Source organism: Schistocerca serialis, chromosome 1 (assembly GCF_023864345.2).
Source record: "Schistocerca serialis cubense isolate TAMUIC-IGC-003099 chromosome 1, iqSchSeri2.2, whole genome shotgun sequence".
NCBI classification, from domain to species: Eukaryota; Metazoa; Arthropoda; class Insecta; order Orthoptera; family Acrididae; genus Schistocerca; species Schistocerca serialis.
The window spans coordinates 1,047,669,373-1,047,688,988 of record NC_064638.1 but is presented as its reverse complement, the minus strand read 5'-3'; the positions used below and the strand labels follow the sequence as shown (position 1 = coordinate 1,047,688,988).

The 19,616-nt window shown below is 43.3% G+C and overlaps 1 protein-coding gene and 1 non-coding gene across 2 annotated transcripts in view; both read left to right on the top strand.

Annotated features, from left to right (window-relative positions):
• Positions 1-19,616, top strand: part of LOC126414895 (uncharacterized) — a 347,263-nt gene that overhangs the window by 31,054 nt on the left and 296,593 nt on the right. The window lies entirely within an intron of this gene.
• Positions 2,635-2,709, top strand: Trnar-gcg (transfer RNA arginine (anticodon GCG)). The gene has a single exon. It is a non-coding gene; the product is annotated as a tRNA-Arg (tRNA).

The following is a 19,616-nucleotide window of genomic DNA, read 5'->3' as shown; positions in this document are numbered from 1 at the left end:
AGGCTATTTACAATTTGTACAGAAACCAGATGGCAGTTATAAGAGTCGAGGGGCATGAAAGGGAAGCAGTGGTTGGGAAGGGAGTGAGACACGATTGTTGCCTCTTCCCAATGTTATTATTCAATCTGTATATTGAGCAAGCAATAAAGGAAACAAAAGAAAAATTTGGAGTAGGAATTAAAATTCATGGAGAAGAAATAAAAACATTGAGGTTCGCCGATGACATTGTAATTCTGTCAGAGACAGCAAAGGACTTGGAAGATCAGTTGAACGGAATGGACAGTGTCTTGAAAGGAGGATATAAGATGAACATCAACAAAAGCAAAACGAGGATAATGGAATGTAGTCGAATTAAGTCGGGTGATGCTGAGGGAATTAGATTAGGAAATGAGACACTTAAAGTAGTAAAGGAGTTTTGCTATTTGGGGAGCAAAATAACTGATGATGGTCGAAGTAGAGAAGATATAAAATGTAGACTGGCAATGGCAAGGAAAGCGTTTCTGAAGAAGAGAAATTTGTTAACATCGAGTATAGATTTAAGTGTCAGGAAATCGTTTCTGAAAGTATTTGTATGGCCTGTAGCCATGTATGGAAGTGAAACATGGACGATAAATAGTTTGGACAGGAAGAGAATATAAGCTTTCGAAATGTGGTGCTACAGAAGAATGCTGAAGATTAGATGGGTAGATCACATAACTAATGAGGAGGTATTGAATAGAATTGGGGAGAAGAGGAGTTTGTGTCGCAACTTGACGAGAAGAAGGGACCGGTTGGTAGGACATGTTCTGAGGCATCAAGGGATTACAAATTTAGCATTGGAGGGCAGCGTGGAGGGTAAAAATCGTAGAGGGAGACGAAGAGATGAATACACTAAGCAGATTCAGAAGGATGTAGGTTGCAGTGGGTACTGGGAGATGAAGAAACTTGCACAGGATAGGGTAGCATGGAGAGCTGCATCAAACCAGTCTCAGGACTGAAGACCGCAACAACAACATTCGATAGAGCAGTTCCAAATTAATCTAGTGCGATGTTCCTTTGATCGATATGTATTATCAGGGCCATTAGAATGCGAAGAATAAATGCAACGACGGCAATGCCCCGGTATGCGCTACCACCGCCATGCAGCAGCGCTGCTCAGTCACTACTGGAGCACTGGTTATTGTTCGTCGTTTACTGTACCTAACACATATCGGAAAACGAATATCACTCAAGAGTAATGTAGGACCACTCTGTCTAATGTGTATGTAAAACTACACTTTAAAAATAATTTTGTTTGTAACAGGAAACAAACCGACGCCACAGAATGGAGCGTATATACTTCCTATTCTGTACCGAGGCTTTCTGTGATGAGCAGTATTTTTCCCGGACGGTCCCGCTACACATTGCAAAAACGAGACTCCAAACATCTACCGAAACACCAGGGAAAATGAGAATTTCTGCAGAGCGAGCGCTTTTATCACTTTTACAAGTCAAAACTGATTTTTCAGATTACCTGATAATACGACAGCAGACTATGTCTATGATTATTTGCTAAACACTTACGCTAGTCTTGCTTTATTACATCTGATACTTTCTTTCTTTTGAATCGTAATACTTTCGAAACAGAAAAATGCTTTTAGTGTCGAATAAGACTTATCATACTGCTCCAAATCTGTCTGCTTTCTGTATTATTATTTTTTTTTTAATCTTCATACTCTAGAGGGAACATTGTTCAAATCAATATGTGTTAAATTTCTTCTTTTATGCTGTAATACGAAGAGTGTTTACTTTCTTTGTCACGCACAGTACACAATAGAGGGTCATGTGAACGATCGACTATACTTTCCCTTCCCATAAACTCAGCATGATGCTAAACATGGAAAAAATGATACGAATATAACTAAACTGTACCGCCACTTTGTGATTTTTTTAAAAAAAACTTCATCACTTCAAGCGTTAGCTTTCCGTCTAACCCGCAGTATACACCCAGCTGACAAAAGTCATGGGATAGCGTTATGGACATACTGTACACAGATGGCTGTAGTATCGCGTACACAATGTATAAAAGGGCAGTGCATTGGCGGAGCTGTCATTTGTACTCAGGTGATTCATGTGAAAAGGTTACCGACGTGGGTGTGGCTGCACGATGGAAATTACCATGCTTCGAACGCGGAATGGTAGTTGGAGCTAGACGCATAGGACATTACCGTTTCGAAAAACTTAAGGGAATTCAACATTCCGAGATCCACAATGTCAAGACTGTGCCGAGAATACCACATTTCAGTCATTATCTCTCACCACTGAGAACACAGTAGCCGGCGGCCTTCATTTAACGATCGAGCGCAGCGGCGTTTGCGTAGATTTGTCAGTGCTAATAGACACGCAACACCGCGTTAAATAACAGCAGAAATCAATGTGTGACGTATGACGACCAGCGCGAGTGCTTTCACTAACAGCACAACATCGTCTGCAGCGCCTCCCATGGGCTCGTTAACATGTCATTGTTTTTACAGTAATTTTGAGTTGTTTGGTGTTTCTCAAGTGTTAGTAACTATGCTGTCTGTCCACATTTTCGCAGGAGAGCTTCTGTAAAGTTTGGAAGGCAGGAGACGAGGTACTGGCAGAAGTAAAGCTGTGAGTACCGGGCGTGAGTCGTGCTTCGGTAGCTCAGTTGGTAGAGCACTTGCCTGCGAAAAGCAAAGGTCCCGAGTTCGAGTCTCGGTCGGGCACACGGTTTTATTCTGCCAGGAAGTTTCATTTTTATTACTGTTTTTAAACAGTTCATAAAGATAGCATTATATTATTTATATTTCTCCCATCCATGTGACCTTGTCAATTATTTTAAATTCATAGTACATGTGTCTCCTTGTGTTTTGTTTTTAGCGTCTAAGTTAATGTTAGGTTCTACTAGCTAAAGAGTGGGTTATTTATATCGCTGCCAGCTCCACCTCCCTCCCCCGCCTACATGAGGCGAGGGAGGATGAAATAACAGCAAAGGAAAAAATACCGTACACTAGTATTCTGTTAATCAGGGGGCAGTGCGGAACTGTATCTAACGCCTACCGGGAATCTAAGAATTAGAACTGTTGATATTTTTCAAAATATCGAGAATCATATATATCGATATTTAAAAGATTTCGTTATCGGCCCTCATTATGTTGAGAAACCTTATTGATATAGCGATGTATCGACAGAAAGTGTAACAACTACTACGGCTTCTGACATCAAATGTAACAGTTGTGTTACTAAATGTGACAGTTCTGTCACTCAATGTAACTGGGTTCTCTCTTTTGATGCTGTCAATTGTCAGGATGAGCATTCTAAAGCATTCTGTCAGGGTGAAAATATTAAATAAATTAACTTTTCTCTCTTACAACATGTGGGCAGGGTGGGTTCTCCCTTGGCTCAGGTATGAGATCGAATGAAACATCATTTTTACATAAGATAACTTTTATTGAAAGTTTATACAAATGTATCTTACGGGATGCTCTGGTTCGGAGAGCGGCGGCTGTGTCGTTTGTGAAGTCTTCTGCTTGCGGCAGCGGCAGTGGCGGCGGCGGCGGCGGCGGCGTCTGATTACGCGTAGCGGTGTGTATCTCGTGTCGCCGTCTCGCCCAGCTGACCGGAGACGCGCAGCGCGAGATGGCCGGTTTAACTATTGCGAGCGAAGTCGTGCATCGGATGATACCTTGGGTGTGGCGTCCCAGTGTTTCTCTTCTCTAAGCGGCCGCGTGTGTTGTGCGTCGACCAGCGGAGCGGCGCGGCGGGGCAAGGCCAGTGTCCCGAACTCGAACCACGGACTCCCGCTTGCCAGTCTTCGGCTGTCAGGTATTCATCCCAGCTCACAGGTGACTGCTGATGTGAGGCCGTCTCCTTCCCGTCCTCACGAGTCACCCGGGTATGTAAAAACCAGACTTCCAATACCTTTTAACTTCTGTCTTCTGGCGCCGCGGCTGCTGCTTGCTATTCCATTACAGCGGCGGACTTGGTGCGACTGTGCATACTGTAGTCTCTTCTTGAATGACGGTCTTCAGCACCGAAACTGACTGAAAACTACTGCTACTCTTCTTTTCTTCCTTCGTCTCTCGTCTTCGTCTCCGTCTGTCTTCATCTGTCTTCATCCGTCGGGCCCACCGCGTCTCGCGTATTTATTCACTTCAGTTCACTGGAGGTGAACGACTTCACGGCCATTGCCTCTTCTGTCACGTTGAAAAGCTTCTCGAAGAATCTTCTTGACCTCGGTCATTGGCTCTTGGAATGTAGGCGGGGGCCTCTGATCGCATGTGACGACTGAGAAACACGTGAGCCGGTCATTGCCTCTTCCGTCACGTTGAAAAGCTTCTCGAAGAATCTTCTTAACGTCGGTCATTGGCTCTTGGAATGTAGGCGAGGGCCTTTGCTCACATGCGACAACTGAGAAACACGTGAGCCGGTCGGGCGATGCCCTGACGGCTGAATTGACAGCGCCCGCTTATGGGGAACTGCTGACTTCACGGTCATTGTTTCTTCTGTTCTGCTGTTCTGCCCACTGAATGCGAGTATGTAACTCTCTAAACTAAACCAAGTTTTCCATTTATATTCTAATTTCTAGTTCACTTTGATTTCACTAATTTATTTACTTAAGTAACACTCAACAAAAGGTATCGACATACAAGCCACGTAGAATATCGGCTGCACATTCCAAATACACTGCCAATTTGAGAGCTGCATATTTAAGTATTGATTTACTCTTAGATATTCTCTACATCAACAAGCTGGCAGCTTCCTTATATCCCTTCGAGCAAGAATTGAAAGGAAAACGATGCACGTTCACGCTTGGCGATAACCACTTTGCCAACAATAGTACTTGCAGGTAAGTGGCCCAATAAAAAGTGTCCGATGCGTCTGTCGTTCGGTTTAGTCACATGTCGGATTTCTCCAGAACAATTCATGTCGAATTCTCTGCTTTATGATTTCTACAAACGCCTGTGACCTGTAGTTGTAGTTTCAAAATTGCATGGTGAAGTTAAACTTTGCAGTTTCTGTTGGTAGCGCCGAGCGCCGATTACGTCAGCATTTCCCCTCACACGTCTCCGCACATCACAAAGACCAGTCTTGTCATTTAGGTTTTTCTTCATCATTTTCGGCAACTGTTTTTGAAGAATGCCGATGTGAAGAAATAGCACGCTAGTTGCATTAGAAATTGCTTATAACGCAACTGGTGTGTTACTTTTTCATGTCGGATATCTTGTCATTCTATTCACACCGCCCCCCCTCTCCCCGCCCCCCTCCCTCCCCCCCCCCCCCCCCCAGTGCAATCGAACTACTACTTTGTGCCATCTTTACTTGCTTCACACAGTCAAAGAGAAAGACTGGACATGATGAAAGCTCAAAAAGTAGTAAGACACTTTCCCACACTGTAAGTAAAATTATATTCTACTACAATTTCAAAACAACAATTTCAAATATTTATCGAAAATTGCAAAAAAATATCATATAAAATAAAAATATCGGCACTCGATATTGCCATTTCGGTGTCGATATATCTGAGGAAAATATCGGAGATATATATTGCTATGATTGGAAGAAATACAGATACATCGATATTATGTCAACAGCTCTAATACGAACACCTGTAAGACGATACCTGCTATCCTCACATGTTTTCACCGCAACTCAAGGAAGTGCCTCTTAAGCGTTCGTGCCAGCAAGCTGACAAACCGTAGCTAATGCTCCGGTGTTTATTTTTATACAGTTGGCAATTTCTGTTGCTTGCTGATCATTAAAATAACTTCCTTGACTTATTTTACACGATTTCTTTACACTACTAACTGCAGAAGCTTTTAACAATGGTAGTTTGCTAAAGTCGTTGGTACTACATTTCTTGTATACAGGTTGAGTCACTGACTGTCGCCACCTACAATAACTCAGAAAGTATGATAGCAGCTGAAAAGTTTGTGGGACAAATGTTGCATGGGACAACGGAGGCCATAATATGATTTTTTTTTTTTTTTTTTGCGCTAGGTGGGGTCGCTTCAGAGATATGGAGGTCAACTTTGTTTTTAAATGGGTTACTATAGTTTGGTACTCATTTTCTGATAGCGGCTATCGATATGATTCCAATTATGTGTAGCAGTAAGGTCTTTTGAAGGTCAACGAAGGCCAAAAAGGTGGCATGAACGTCCATTTACAGAAGATGTTCGAATCTTCTTATCATGGATCGAGTGGTATTCCTTATCACATCGGCACTTTCGAAGCACATGCTCTGTCAATTCTCTCTCGCGTATCTTCAGGTGTAGTTGGAACGCCTTTATAAACAATGTCTTTTACAAATCCCCACAAGAAAAAATCCAGAGGCGTCAAGTCTGGCGAACGAGCCGGCTACTACACATCTACTCCGCGTCCAATCCAACGATTTGGGAATTGTCTCTGCAACTCATTTCTATACATCAGCGAAAAACTTGCCGGACATTATGGACCCCGTTGTCCCATGCAACTTTTGACCCACAAATGTTTCAGCTCCTATCACAGTTTCGGAGTTAATCTTGGTGGCAATAGTGATTGACTTACGCTGTATGTGTGTCTCTCTTTCTTTCTATGTAGAATTATAAACTGGCTTTTCTGTTCTCTCTTTTGTTATTTTATGACTAAATTTGACGCAAGAAGTCTACGGTCGTTTGCCTTGAAACACTCGTCGATAATCTGCATAGTTTCCTCTAATTTGTTAATGCATATTGTAATTAATTTATGATAGGAATATAATGGTTGTCTTGCAACATCAGGTGATAGCATCAGAAAAAATGGCTCTGAGCACTATGGCACTTAACTGCTGATGTCAGCAGTCCCCTAGAACTTAGAACTACTTAAACCTAACTAACCTAAGGATATCACACACTCCATACCCGAGACAGGATTCGAACCTGCGACCGTAGCGGTCGCGCGGTTCCAGACTGAAGCGCCTCGGCCACTCCGGCCGGCAGCATGGTAGGACCATTATATTTTATATAGTATGAGTGTAAGACACTATTATGACTGTCACTGCTTCATTGATCCGTATTCCGTAGACGCTATCGAGGGGTAAAGCGTTCAGGGAGGTGGAGAGTGTCAAGATACACTTTAAGAGAGACAATTATCTGTCACTGAACTGTTATAGTCTGAGCTCACAAAAACAGCATGTAAGTCAACACAGCAAATTCAGCAGGAAGGCATCTACCTCGAAGGAAAACTACAGCTTCTACAGCTACTCTAAGTATTCGTAGCTCTTCTTTTAATACTGTTTGCTTCATGTTTACTTACATGACTACGCCGACAACTGTTAAAGAACGATTTATCCTAATGCTGTAAAAATAGAGGTACTGACTGCTTAGTCTGCACAACTTCAGTCGTCATGCCTATAGAGTGAGTTTTCAGTCACTGTTTCTAGAGCCGGCCGGGGTGGCCGAGCGGTTCTAGGCGCTACAGTCTGGAACCTCACGACCGCTACGTTCGCAGGTTCGAATCCTGCCTCGGGCATGGATGTGAGTGATGTCCTTAGGTTAGTTAGGTTTGAGTATTTCTAAGTTCTAGGGGACTAATGACCTCAGCAGTTAAGTCCCATAGTGCTCAGAGCCATTTGAACTGTTTATAGATAATCATATAATTTGAAGGAGTAGTGGCCGACAAACTACACTTTCAATTTTTGTTAAATTTTTATGGCTACTCAATTTTTCGCCTTTTCTCTGTAGGTAGCTTGTTAGAGACCATGCACCGGAATAAGAAAACGCACTTCGAACCCCAGACATTCAAGCAAATTTTACGTGAATACTGTTCTTGTTGATTACCTAAGATGGTTAATCGGAAGGAACACAACTACATTTTGAAGTAGAACATTGAGTGTATTGTCTCAATGTTAGATGTACGCTGATACAGGAAGAGGTAGCAGCACATAATTCACTGAGAAAAATTGTCGAACATGTATGAATGGTCTCGAGGCGATACGAATTAATAAAATCTTCTCCGGCTTTTAGCAGCATTAGTAGTTAAAATCCCACAAGCTTTCGATCGAGCGCTTTTCGGCCATTTTCAAGTGGTAACTGACTGCCGTGTCGTCGTGGCCTCACCGTTATATAGCCGCGATGCTGTCTGTGACGTGAATGGTGGTCTCTTCTTTCAAAACGCTATCAGTAAGGACGGCGGTTTGCAGCTCAGCACAGCCCGTACCAGGCCATCGCGAGGTTGAAGCGAATGCAACGGGCTCGAGACGAAAATGTTGCCGTATTTTGCGAGGAAGAGAACTTCAATGACGTCAGAGCCACCATCGCTGCTGTATAATGACGAAGGCACAGCGGCGCGGCAGTCACCACTCGACAATGGCCGAGATGAGCTCGACCGAAAGCTCTTGGAATTGTAACTACCTACTGCAGTTGCAAGTCCGAGAAGATTTTATTGATTTTTGAACGTGGTAATTTTCTCTATGTATCGTCCAAGTTTCATCGAGTTATGTTACTTGGTAGTGACAGATCGTGCGAAAGGACAGAAATCGGTGGATGGGCTGTACATGTACAGAGAAAGAAATCAGAAAAATTCAAGAGAAAGAGTTTCACAAACTGAGCAAGTCAATAACGCAATGTTCTACCTCTGCCCCTTATGCAAGCAGTTATTTGGCTTGGCATTGATTGGTAGAGTTGTTGGATGTCAGCTCGAGGGACATCGTGCCAAATTCCTTCCAATTGAGGCGTCAGATGGTCAAAATTCCAAGCTGGCTTGAGGGCCTTGCCCATAATGCAACAAATGTTCTCGATTGGGGGAGATCCAGCGACCTTGCTGGCCAAGGTAGGAGGTGGCAAGCGCGAACTCTAGCTGTGTGCGAGCGGGCATTATCTTGCAGTAATGTAAAGCCAGAATGGCTTCCCATGAAGGGCAATGAACGTGGTGTAAAATATCGCTGACGTATTGCTATGCTGTAAGGCTGCTGCGGATGACAATCATGGGGGTCCTGCTATGAAAAGAAATGGCACCCCAGACCATCACTCCTGATTGTTGGGCCGTACGGCGGGCAACAGCCTAGTTGGTATCCCAACATTGTCTGGGGCGTCTCCAAACACGTCTCTGCAGGTCATCGGGGCTCACTTCAAAGGGGGACACATCACTACAGACAATTTTACTCCAGCCAATGAGACATTTGTCTGGAGACGTCCCATACAGCGATAGGATACCAACGTGACTGTCGCCCGCGTTACGGCCCCACAAGCAGATATGATGTCATTTTACTTCTTAGCAGGACCGCTCTGTTTGTAATCCATGGCACCCTTACAGCACAGTGGTACGTCGACGATACTCTACCCACATTTTGTTGCCCATCAGCGCAAGCCATCCTGGGCTTATATTTCAGCAACATAATGCTCGCCCACACTGACGAGGTTTTCTACTGCTTATATTCGTGTTTGCCAAACCTTACCTTGGCGAGCAAGGTCGCCAGATCCCTTGCCAATTGATAACGTTTGGGGCATTATGGGCAGAGTCCTCCAACCGTCTCTGGATTTTGCCGATTTAACACTTCAAATGGACATAATTTGACACGGTATTCCTCAGAAGGACACCCAACAATTCCATCAGTCAATGCCAAGCCGAATAGCCGCTTGCATAACGGCTAGAGGCGAACCAACGCGTTATTGACTTACTCAGTTTGTGGAACACTCTCTCTTGAATAAGTCATCCAATTTTCTTGAAATTAAAATCATTTGTTTGTGTGTATATGTACATCACATCTACGTATTTCCGTCCTATTCGGATACTGTTCATTTGTGGGCCGTCTTTTTTTTTAGTGTATTATGGTTACAGCGCCTTATTGAGGACTGCCGTGCATGCAGTATTACGGGTGTGACAGTCCTCTCTAAGATGATTTGGCTGTGATATTACGGGCTTGGCATTCTTTCCAACATTGAAGACAACATAATAACATGGGCATGACACTACACTCTAAGTGTTAATTCCTTTAAAGTCAGTACTGCCATTAAACTGTTTTTTATTTGCAGTGATACATTACACGATCATGATTTCGGCTTTAAAGTGCCATTATAAAGTTTTTAATGTTATACAGTGCATAAGATGGCATACTGTCGTATTTAAATTACACTATTAGACACATTGTCTAAGTATGCCATTTTAGGCACTGTATAACATTAAAACACTTGATAATGGCACTTTAAAGCCGAAATCATGATCGTGTAATGTAACACTGCAAATAAAAAACAATCTAATGGCGGTACTGACTTTAAAGAAATATATTATGACTGTGGCCCCAAATTATGAAGAAATTATCTAAGTGTTAAGTCGCATGTCTGCTGCTAAAAAGAAGAAAAAACTAATTAAGACTTATTAATTAATTTCTTGTCTTGTCTGAACACCAGCGTAAACTTATGATGTATTCCAGAGTGGCACGCTCATTCTTCTGTAATCTAGCACTTACCTAGTCACATTTATCTGCTGTATTTTTTTTTCGGAAGTTTAATTTGACAGTAAATATGATTTCAGTGTGTGTTTATTTTTACTGACTTTGGTTTTAAGTGCATTAGAACGCGGTCAAAGACATATTTCTTTGCTTATACTCGCAGATGCAGATTTTATTAGAGTCTGTGAGGATGCGTCCTGCAGAAGGAGAAGAAACGTCGAGCAGTAAAACTTAGCTCAGACCATGACATAATGCCCATAAAACCAAAGTCAGCAAGATGCTTAACAGAATTGTTATATCTTAATTCCTGTTGCATTTATTTTCATTGCTTTGTCACTCTTAACCACACTCATGTCATAAGAGGCTTTACTATGGGTGCTAAAGATCAGCCTGTCGCACTCTCAAATCACCATATCATCATCATCGTCAAAATCGTAATAATCATCATCTTCTTCTGGAAGTATGAATTAACAAATGCCTTACGTCACATCTTTTCGTATTGTAACTGAAGGCGTTTGTTAATTCATACTTCCAGTATACTGAATACAGTCACAATCTGAAGCTGCGAAATATGGAAACAATTAAAATTATCATCTTTACTTAATGTTTTTTTCACTACCAAAAATAATCCTCAGGTGGAACAACACAGACTCCCAAGATTCGTGTAAGGGAAGGAAACCCCGCGATCAAACCCTTAAGGCACACGATCGTCGACCGACAGCCATGTCAGTCTCAGTCATTCGTCACCGGATGGGGTATGGAGGGCATGGGGTCAGCGCATCGCGCTCCCGGCCGTTGTCGACTTTCCGACATTGGAGTCGCAACCTCTCAATCAGGTAGCTCCTCAGTTGTCGTTACGAGGCTGAGTGCACACCGGCCCATGCCTCCCACCACGGAAAAATCCCTGGTAATACTGGTAATCGAACTTGGTTCTCCCACAATAATAGTCCGTCGCCTTGACCACACAGGTACGGAGGCTGGCTATACTACTAACATTTTTTAAAAATTTGGCCGGAGAAACAATAATAGCTTAAGTCGTGATATCGATACTGAACGATACTGAGGTAAACGCAACGTAGAGAAAGGCGTCCGACGTCCGAAGGATCGCCGCAGCGGTGGCTCGGGTCACTTGCCGGGAAGTCCGTTGCGTCATGCCGCCTGAGGCACTGAACCGAGTCCACGTGGAGGATTCCAGCCGCCTTGAAGGTCGCCAGCCTCGCGTCGGTGGCGAATGGATGTTGTTCTTGTGCTGACGCCGTCAGCCACAGAGCCGGTAGAACGTCGCTTCCACGAAAAGCGCGTCACACTTGAGCATCGTGTTATGATCGTCTGACAGCCTTCGTTGCGATGTAAAAAGAAGCTGGCCTGTGCCCAGAAGTGAAAATAGCTTGTTATATTTGTGTCGAGTTGCAAAAACATTTATAAAGGTGTATTTTTGGCAAATATAGTTTACTAAGCTCTCTTTGCCTCATGAGCCATCAACCTTGCCTCAGGGGGATGGGGGCGGGGGGTGGCTTTCTTGCCTCAACCATATACACTGCGAAAAAAAAAAAAATAGTACTCCTGGAAAGACGACGTCGATTTTGATACGATGACGGCATGTGCCACCTGGGGGATAGTAGATGTACTGATAGTGGTTTCAACGTCGTCCGTCAACAGACAGCGTGGTGGTTCAAAAATGGTTCAAATGGCTCTGAGCACTATGGGACTCAACATCTTAGGTCATAAGTCCCCTAGAACTTAAAACTACTTAAACCTAACTAACCTAAGGACATCACACACACCCATGCCCGAGGCAGGATTCGAACCTGCGACCGTAGCAGTCCCGCGGTTCCGGACTGCAGCGCCAGAGCCGCACGGCCACCGCGGCCGGCCACAGCGTGGTGGCATGGCTACCAGAGTGCCATCTGTGACTGTCCTATAATAGGGGATGCTAACAGCCAGAAGACTCAGTGTAGTGCAAACGTCTGAAGCAAGCAGGTAACCATGCCACGGAGACTCACTCGTGCTTCCTACAGCCAATGAGCGGGTTTGAAAGGGGTAAAATTGTGGCTTCGAAGTGGCGACGTGGTCTTTCGGAGATTGCCACACAAGTTGGAGCTGCTGCGTCATTTGTGCAACAATGCTGGTATCAGTGGTCACGTGAACATTGTCAAACTCATAGACGAGGTTCTGGACACCCACGCAACACAGACGCCCGCCAGGATCGTCGTATTGTAATTGCAGTAGTGGTAGATCCTACGTCTACCACAGCAGAGACAAGAGGGCTTGTGAGCCCAGACGTGTCAACACAAACTGTTGCGAACCAGTTATCAGCAGTGGGACTATGGGCGTGCATGCCTCTAGCCTGTGTCCCACTCAAGCCACAGTATCTGCGTGCACTCAGAGGACTGCTTGGAAGATGGAATGGCGCGTCTTGGTTCCAAAAATGGCTCTGAGCACTATGGGACTCAACTTCTGAGGTCATCAGTCCCCTAGAACGTAGAACTACTTAAACCTAACTAACCTAAGAACATCACACATATCCATGCCCGAGGCAGGATTCGAACCTGCGACCGTAGCGGTCGCGCGGTTCCAAACTGAAGTGCCTAGAACCGCTCGGCTACCCCGGTCGGCGGCGCGTCTTGGTCTTCAGTGATGAAAGCAGATTCTGCCTGCAAACAAATGATGGTCGTCTGCGTACGATGTTGACCTGGTGAGTTGTGTCGTAGAGTGCAACTGTCCAAGACACACTGGCTGCACACCAGGACTTACGATCTGGCGGGCGATAAACTGCAACTGTCGATTACCTTTGGTGTTCCTGGAGCGTACGCTACCCTGCTCTCGGTATGTGCAGAATGTTGTTAGACCAATTCTTTTGCCATTCTTGCAACAGGTTCAAATGGTTCAAATGCCTCCAAGCACTATGACACTTAACATCTGAGGTCATCAGTCCCCTAGACCTAGTACTACTGAAACCTAACCTAAGGACATCACACACATCCATGCCCGAGGCAGGATTCGAACCTGCGACCGTAGCAGCAGCGCGATTCCGGACTAAAGCGCCTAGAACCGCTCGGCCACAGCGGCCGTCTCGTGTAACAGGAAGGCGATGTGTTGTTCCCACAGGATAATTCTCACGAACGCACTGCCTGTAAAACTCAACATGCTCTGAAGACGTGTTTCAGCTTCCCTCGCCAGCACGATCTCTGGACTTGTCTCCAACGGAGCACATGTGGGATATAATGGGGCGATAAGTGACTCATGCGACTCATCAGCCAGCAACTCTGGCAGAACAGCTCTATCAGGCATGAGGCAACGTATCGCAGGACAGTGTTCGCTATCTGTATGGCCAGTTGGATGCCAGAGTCAGCGCCTGCACTGCCACCCGTGGAGGCTACACCACATACTAATATCGACATTACCTGATACCTCAGAACCGCTTGTGCTGTTGATCTGTAAATGTAATCATTTCAGATACTCCATATGCACTGCTGCAACAATAAATCTTGTGCATACCTCTAAAGGGGTGTGTTAATTTTTTTCGGGCAGTGTAGATAGCAACACGCTAGAGCCAACCACATCTTAGGGTATCTGTGATGAGGTGACTAACATACAGTTCCCGAAGAGGGACAGCGGCCGTTTCAGCAATGACATGGGTAACAGTCCACATAATTGACTGATCTGACTTCGTAACAATAACCAATATGACTGACTTGTTGATACTGCGAACGGCTGAAAGCAAACTACAGCTGTTATGTTTCCCCAGGGCATTAAGCTCTGTATGGTTTAACAATGATGGCGAGATTTATGGTAAAATATGTCGGAGGTAAAAAAAATCTCCCCTTCGGGTCACAGGTTGGGAGCAACTCAGTAGGATGTCGCTTTCACGGAAAACAACGGTGATGTTCTACATGTCAGAGATGTGGAATGCTTGACCCCTTAATCAGATCCGTAGGTTATAGAATTTTAAAAAAATACGTTTAAGTTACATTGGGAATTAGTGAAATGCAATGGCAGGAAGAACAGGTCTTCTGGTGGTCAGGTCTGTACAGTGTTATCTACGCAAAATCAAATGGAGTAATGGAAACAGTTGCCTATAATAACGAATAAGAAAATACAGATGCGGTTTATCTACTGTAAACAGTATAATAAGCAAATAATCATAGCCAATATAGACACTGCATAGCCAATATAGACACTAAGTCCACACCCATCATAGTGATTAAAGTTTATCAGGTTTATATGTCTACTAGCTCCACAGATAGAGAAGGGGGAAACGAAAATTAAATTGTAATGGGGCAGTGTAATCCGACAGTAGACAAATAAAGAGAAGAAAAGTCGTGAGAAAGGCGGCTAGGGGAAAGTAAGGAAACAACAAGCCGCCTGCAGTAATTTTTCACAGCGCACAGTTTAGTCATTGCTGACACTTAGTATGAGCAACATGAACGAAGAGATCTGGAAAACAGCGAAGGTTTAACTAGATTATACAACGATGGGACAGATTCCGAAATCAGACTTATAACTACAAAAATTTTCCAAGGATACATAATTATGGTCTCTGACCATGATTTATTTTTTATAAGTTGCAGATTAAAACTGAAGAAATTGCGTAGAGGTAAGCAGATAATAAGAAAATATCTGGATATGAAACTTCCTGGCAGATTAAAACTGTGTGCCTGACCGATACTCGAACTCAGCTCCCGAGTCTCGGTCCGGCACAAGGTTTCAATCTGCCAGGAAGTTTCATATCAGCGCACACTCCGCTGCAGGGTGAAAATCTCATTCTAAAAATCTGGATAATTTAAAAGAACCACAAGTAGAGAGTTGCGAAGAGAGCATTAGGCAACTAGTGAATGAAGCTAGGCCGGCCGAAGTGGCCGTGCGGTTAAAGGCGCTGCAGTCTGGAACCGCAAGACCGCTACGGTCGCAGGTTCGAATCCTGCCTCGGGCATGGTTGTTTGTGATGTCCTTAGGTTAGTTAGGTTTAACTAGTTCTAAGTTCTAGGGGACTAATGACCTCAGCAGTTGAGTCCCATAGTGCTCAGAGCCATTTGAACCAATGAAGCTAGGGAAAGGAATACAATAGAAGGAGAATGTGTAGCTTCAGAGAGATGAAATATGAAGGCAGAAGGGAATCAAATAGGTAAAACGAAAAGTCCAGTAAAAATATTCTAATAATACACGAGGTACTGAGTTCAATCAATGAAAGGAGAAAATATAAAAATGCAGCAAATACAGCTGACAAAACAGAATAAAGACGTCTAAAAAATGAGATTGATACAATGCGTAAAGTGGCGAAGCACGCATACCTTGAGGAGAAATGCAATACTGTAGAAGCACGTGTGACTACGGGAGAGATATATGGCATCTGCAGGAAAACTGTACGAACCTCTGGAGAGAAGAGAAGCAGCTGTGTGAAAAGCGAGAGCGCATTTGACAAGCCCGTACTAACAAGGGAACCTCCCCATTGCACCCCCCTCAGATTTAGTTATAAGTTGGCACAGTGATTAGGCCTTGAAAAACTGAACACAGATCAGTCGAGAAAACAGGAAGAAGTTGTGTGGAACTATGAAAAAAATAAGTAAAATGTAAAAACTGAGTAGTTGATGTGCAAGATAGGCAGCATCAAGGAGAATTTGAGTTCAAGAGTGGCGTGGTCTCGGGTTAGCGTGAGCAGCTGCGGAGCGAAAGGTCCTTCGTTCAAGTCTTCCCTCGAGTGAAAATTTTACTTTCTTTATTTTCGCAAAGTTACGATCTGTCCGTTCGTTCATTGACGTCTCTGTTCACTGTAAAAAGTTTAATGTCTATGTTTTGCGACCGCACCGCAAAACCGTGCGATTAGTAGATGAAAGGACGTGCCTCTCCAATGGCAACTGAAAACGTTTGATCGCAAGGTCATAGGTCAACCGATTCCTCCACAGGAAAACACGTCTGAAACATTCTATACGGCATGTGCGTCACATGACAGGAATACGTTGTCGACCCATCTAACTTGTACACTTGGCGAATGGGTAAAAAGATTCTTCTACCTTGCCCGACTTAGGTTTTATTGTGGATGTGATAATGACTCCCAAAAAAGTGATGAAAACATAAGAGTTTGTCACATAAACTGCAACAAATTAACTGTCTGAAATTTAAAAAATTAAACTTTTCACTCGAGGGAGGACTTGAACCCAGGACCTCTTGCTCTGCAGCCGCTCACGCTAACCACGGGACCACGGAGCTCCTTAGCTCACACTTTCCTTCATCTTGCCTATCTTGGGCATGGACTACTCAGTTTGTACATTTTGCTTATTTTTTTCATAGTTTCACACAACTTCTTCCTGTTTTCTCGATTGATCTGTGTTCATTTTTTCAAGGTCTATCCACTGTGCCAACTTATAACTAAATCTGAGAGGGGTGCGATGGGGAGGTTCCCTTGTAAGCAAAGTAGGGTAAACAGAAAGATCGAAGGAATGTATGAAAAGGCTGTAGAAAGGAAAGATGCTTGAAGACAATGCTATGGACTGGGAAGTGGCAGAAGAAAATGAGTATCAGATTAATTAAGATTCTTGTGAAAAATTACCACTACCAAAGCTGTTCCTATGGACCACGGTAGTTTTGTAAGATACATGAGACAGACGAAGTACACTCAGACTTGAAGAAGTATTTAGTAATGCCAGTTTCAAAGGAAGCAGGTTTTGATAGGTGAGAATATTGCAGAACAAACCACTGACACAGATATATAGGAGAATGGAAAAACTGCTAGAGGCTGATCTAGAGAAAGATCAGTGAAGATCAGTTTGAATTTCGGAGAAACGTAGGAAGACGCAAGACAACATTTACCTACAATTTATCGTAGATGATTGGTTATTTAGGGAAAGATACGTTTATAGAATTTGTACCTTTGGCAAAAGCTTTTGGAAACTGTGAGTGCTTGAAATTCAAGGTAACATGAATAAAGTACAGAGAGCGAAAGGACTTCTACAACTTGTAAAGAGTCAGAGAACATGAAAGGGAAGCAGTAGTTGAGAAGGGAGTGAGAAGATGTATAGCCGAACTCTGATGTTATTGCTTGTGCACTGAGCAAGCAGTAACGGAAAGCAAGGAGAAATTTAACAAGGGAAGTAAAGTTCTGTGAGATGAAAGAAACGCCTTAAAATACGCCAGTGACATTGCAATTCTGTCAGAGTTGGCAAAGAAGGCTGAAGGTATTTGTATGGAGTGTAACCCTGCAGGGAAGTGAAATGTGGACGATAAACATACAGACAAGAAGAGAACAGCTGCTTTTGAAATTCGGTGCTACAGAGGAATGCTTATGTTCAGATGGGCTGATCATTCGATGCTGAGGTGTTATTCCAATACAGTTGGAAAGCCTCTGCAGTGCAATCTGAGTTTAGGGAGAATATCAAGTGGGGTGAGGCGTGAGTGGGAATTTGGATTGAGGAGGTAGGCATGCAAGAGCAATCCGTGCACATGTGCAAAGTCAATGTGACAGGGTGGCGTAGTGGTTAGAGCATCTCTGCAATAAAAGAACTGAGTGAATGAATCAACGAAGAACTTAGACAGACGTTATAGGACGTCCGCCCCGAATACATAGAACAAACTATAACGAACAAAATGAGATCAACAACAAAAAAACCATAAAAGAAAGAAAAAGAAAAAATTTAAAAAAATGTGCAAAAGACCTAGGTTCGAATCCCAGTCTTGCTACAAATTTTCATTCCTTTTTTCGGTCTGCATGTATACATTGTAGATGTCTGAGACTTGAGAAGTCTCTGAAACCATATAGTTTCGTTTGATTAAATTTTTATTTTAGCAGCTGTTTCGCTTTACAGAAGCCGTTTACGCCTTTCACGATCCTTCTTATTATGTATTTTTTGTTTCTTCCTTCATCTACTCCCACAATAACAAAATCCGTCAGCATCAAGAGTCTCTTGTCCAGGATTAACATTCTGCCATCCAGCATCTCTCTGTCATCAGAGATTAACAACTTACGGTGTATTATTGCATATCTCCAAAACTATCCTCAGAATCATACAGACATTTTTTCAGATTGTTAAATGAAGAAACCGAAGAAGGAATTCATCTTAATAGAACCATTCTGAACAACGTTGTTTTTGTGTACTGTTTGCCTCAAGTGAACATAGACTTCAGCAAGGAATTAATGGACCAAGTTCGAAAGTAGATCTGAAAAATCAGTTATAATGAAGCTAAGATAATGCTTGATCATTAAATCGTAATAAAACTGAACAAATTAACAATGTTGTCAGAGAATCAACTGATGAGTTGCTGCTAGGTACTAGCCATGGGAGGGCTGTCGACCAGATGGTACAGGATAAATTAGGAGCGGAGTACTAGGACACAAGCATTGTGATGCCACGTGCTAGCCTTAGCCAGGTGACAAAAGACATTAGGACATTGTGCAAAGGTTTTGGCAAAGAGGATCACGTTATTGTAGTGGGTGGATCAGGGACAGCACGGCTAAGGACAGTAATTAGAACGTTAGGAGTGACCTGGGTGAAATAGGAGTAGCGATTACACACACAAATGTGAGTTTTGTGGAGGTCCTGCATCGTCATGACCAGCCCTCGGTTAACAGTCCTGTCAGCTGTGTGAACACGGAGTTGAGCAGGCTGCTGCTGACTGAAATGATATCTCATATGAGTGCAGTTCCTGTTCCTACAGTTGGGAGATAGGGATGTACTAGACATGGCCTACACCTGAATAGTAGAGGGAAAGGTAGGTTGGCTAAGCTTCTTGCAGATAATATACAGGGGGCCACCATCACTCATACAGTAGCAAGATCCCTACGGCCACTGTTGTCAGGGAGACACTTTCCTCAGTTCAGAATCAGGATTCAGGCAGCTTAATTTGAAAGAAGTTAAAATAACAGAACAGCGCCACAAAATGCTAAATAATGCAGAGAAAAGTAAGATTAGCTTATTTCATCAAAATATTAGAGGACTAAGTAGTAAGGTATAAGAGCTAGTAGTTTGTTTGAAAAATTTAGAGAGCTCTGAAACATAGACGTCCTATGCCTGTCTCTGCACCACATAATGGCAGGGTTCGATAAGTTACTATGAAAGATTACACTCTAGCGGCTTACTCATACAGAACTAACACGGGAGAAGGAGGAGTTGTTAAAAATAATAAGTCAGAACACAAATTAAAAAACATTGAAACAAGTAGATTTTGTAGTTATTAGCACACAGAAGTGTGTGCTTGTGAATTAATACTGAACAATAATTCATTTTTAATTGTAACT